Here is a 3569-nt window from a genome sequence, read left to right as displayed (position 1 = left end):
CCGGTGGCCTTCCGGGTGCGCTTCAAGGTGTTAATAACAACTTTTAAAGCGCTCCATGGCAATGGACCTAGGTATTTGCAAGACCGCTTCCTACCAAACACCTCCCTTCGACCAGTCCGCTCCCACAGAGAGGGCCTCCTTAGAGTGCCGTCGGCCAGACAATGCTGGCTGGTGACCCCCAGGGGGAGAGCCTTCTCTGTGGCAGCTCCTGCCCTCTGGAATGACCTACCCCCCAACCTACGTACAGTTGCGGACCTGCACCTTTTTCGCCGAGCCCTGAAGGCCAATCTATTCCATGCGGCCGGCCTGGCGTAGTTTGATTATGTTTTAGTGGGGGGTTTTGTATGGGGTGTTTTTAGAACAGGCCCGTTATTTAATTTGATTTTAGAACAGAAACTATTTATTTATTATTGTGGTTTTTAGTATCGCCTGTTCACCGCCCTGAGTCCCGTAAGGGAGATAGGGCGGTATATAAATTTAATAAATAAATGAGGTTAGAAATTCCTGAGCCACATGTTCAAGAGGGAAAGAGAAGGGAGGCTTAGAATGGAAAGATCAGCAGCAACTTGAGCCACTGTCTTATAACAATGTATTCAATTTTTTTTCTGAATTCTTTTTCCTCTGCAGCTCCCAATCATTTTTTTTTATTTTTATTTTGCTGGCTTAACTTTGTTTTGTGTACTGAGAGAATTCATGGTTGCATTAGTTTATAAGAAGAAACAGAATTCAGTTTTATAGTCCAAGTAGCTTATTTTCAGGATCCCAAGTGCTTGTTAATTAATTTTCCACCTCCATCATCAACTATCTTCAAAGGAAATATAATGAATTGATCGGCTGTGCCAGGATAAATCATGCTAGACATTAGATTTGGCACATGTTCTTACTAGTTGATATCCTTACTCACAACTAGCAAATGCCAAGTTTTTTAATTCAGTGATGACATAATTTTAGTAATTGTTTACCCACAGAAAAGACATCTGTCAATAATTACATATGGTGTCATCTCTGTGCTTATTGATTATTTATGAAATAGTTATAAATTATTTCATAAATAATTCACAAGAGTGTTCCAAAAAAATCACATTTGTTTGGTTTTGGATTTATGGATAAGACCCTATTAAAATGATATTAAAGATAGACCTGAGAGACTAATTTTCAAAAAGCTTTATGCTGCTTATTCTCTTTTTCTGCAAATTCCCCTACATGAGTGATCTAGGAACTTATTCATTTCAGCAGATGAGACCTCAGGGACATTTTGTCCTTCCTTGATCTGTAGTTTGCAGCAACTGAGTTCCCAATTCATACCTTACAGTGCTCAGGAGAAAAGGCTCAGTTGGATGAGGGGGAAAAAAGAAGAATGAAATGCTGATTGAGTAGTTTCTGAATTAGTTTTGGTTCCTACATTAAAGAAGAAAAAAAGAAAGAAGTTCTTCTTCCTGTTTTTCTCTTAATGAGTGAGATAATTCCAGGGGATTTATATTCTAGAAGATTCTTCTGTGACATATAAGAAATAGCAAGAGGAAAGGAACTGTAATTTAGTTGGAGCATCTTCTCTCATTGCTATATGAACAGAGCTTAATATGTGCAAAAAATAATTAATAATCTAACTCCTGTCCTACATTAGCAGAAGGATCCTAAAGGAAAGTATAATTAATTAGCACATTCTCTTTTCCAACTATTACCTTGCATGATATGGTGTAAAGGTTATAACTAGACAACAGAGCAATGTAATGAAAGAATAAATGAGTAGATTTTTGGACTTCTTTAATCTATTCAGAAAGAAGACCAAGGAATAGGGTTCAAATTAAAAACCATAACAATTAAAAGAAATAAGAAGATATCTGTTCCAGGTAAAATGAATCTGTTAATTTAACTGATAGTCAATAAAACAGAAGTTAAATTTATAATGACACATTATTTTAAATAATTATAATGAGGAAATATAGCTTTGTTTTAATTATATTAAACTCTTCTGAGTCATAGCATATAATCTTCCATAAAACTTGGAAGTATTTCAGGAACTTAGTCCTATGTATTTTTCATATAGTTAATCCCAATTCATTAAATGAAATTTGATACAGGTAAATGTTGCATGCATATCGAGCTCGCCACTAGAATAATCTAGGAGTAGAATAGAATAGTATATTTTATTTGGCCAAATGTGATTAGACCCACAAAAAAATTGTCTCCAGTGCATAAGCTTTCAGTGTAAATTGTATTTTATTGGGGATTATGACTATACCAAATTTTTATTTATCCACTCTGCAAAGTTGTGACGCAACTAACACCCAAACACATATATTTTCAGCAAATCTCAATATTCTAAAACTGTGGTGGAATGTAGCCCAGATTCCCAGGGCTGAGGGCTACATTTCACCACAAAAACATGGGAATGGTCTTCCTAAATTCTTTTCAGAAAATTATTGTCATGTATGCTTTATTTTCCGATTGTTGTTTTGAGAATTACTGAAGGCATTCAAAAACCAACTGATCCAATTTGCAGGTCCAATCCAGAAGTCTGGAAATAGCCCAGTTATTTGCCTTAAATTATTTTAGAGTAGTCCAATTTTAATAGAGTCCAAAGTAAATTATGGGAAAAGAAGCTCTCTTCTTCCCTAATGTTTAAAAAAAAACCCCAGAGGAACAGCAACACACATACTGTATAATCCACAGTTGTGTTGAAAACAAACTCACCAATAACAGTTCAACACAACTATTGCACAGATTCAGCCAGCCTCCAGTTCCCAAAGTCTCCCATTACACTGGCCTTAATCCTGTTGGATTTTTACAGGGCTTTAAAGGCCAATAGGACTGGAGCCAGTTTAATGTTTGGGTAATGCTATTCCAAAGGGCAGGTGCTATGATAGAACAGGCATTCTTCATCTGGCTGCCATCCATGCCTACTATGAGGTTCTGGGAGAAGATTCAGCTTCTTTATAGAATTGTAGACAGGTGCTATATTTGCAGCTCTGCATGCCCCCAAATGCTGTTTTAGAACTGAAGCAAAGCATTGCACAGTCATACTAGACCATTTGAATACTAGATAGCTCAGAATAAGAAGCTTTGCAATGGTGAAAAAACAAAGGAAATTCTCCCAACCCAATTCCTTAAAATCCTCGGGTCTGGTTGAAAAGGTCTTATGTAAAGAAAAGATGGCTCATTATTAAACACAATACTTGTCCTCACTGTTGGCTCCCCCCACCTCATTTGGGTACAAGGAATTGATCACAATGAACCAAACAAGAACAAATCAGGACTGGATTTTTATGAACGTCCCGAAGTTAATAGATTATCTACTTTGCCCAAAATAAGAAATATCTTTGCCTCAGAATCTGATCTTCAGCCAAATCCATTGCACATCCTTAGAAAACAGAAGGGGCGTTGTCTTACCTGAACGCCTTTTCTCAGTACGGAGATGGAGAATTCACAGATGGGTTTTCATTGGATGCCTGCTCTTGAGACCAAGTAGTCAAACTTGACACGCCCCCTCTTGCTGGCCAGTCTTTAACGAGGGCGAAGTGACTGAAGATGGACGAGGTGTTGGCTCTCAGACCCCTACAATGGCCTGT

General features: G+C 37.5%; 1 protein-coding gene across 1 annotated transcript in view; it reads right to left on the bottom strand.

The window, feature by feature from the left end:
• The window catches only part of LOC107283472 (gamma-aminobutyric acid receptor subunit gamma-3), a 532165-nt gene that overhangs the window by 245052 nt on the left and 283544 nt on the right, over positions 1-3569 (bottom strand). The gene's annotated exons all lie outside the window — the stretch shown is intronic.

The sequence above is a fragment of the Protobothrops mucrosquamatus genome, unplaced genomic scaffold (assembly GCF_001527695.2).
Source record: "Protobothrops mucrosquamatus isolate PMUCROS unplaced genomic scaffold, P.Mucros_1.0 scaffold40, whole genome shotgun sequence".
NCBI classification, from domain to species: Eukaryota; Metazoa; Chordata; class Lepidosauria; order Squamata; family Viperidae; genus Protobothrops; species Protobothrops mucrosquamatus.
Note: the sequence above shows the minus strand (reverse complement) of the source record. Positions and strands in the feature narration are given on the sequence as shown.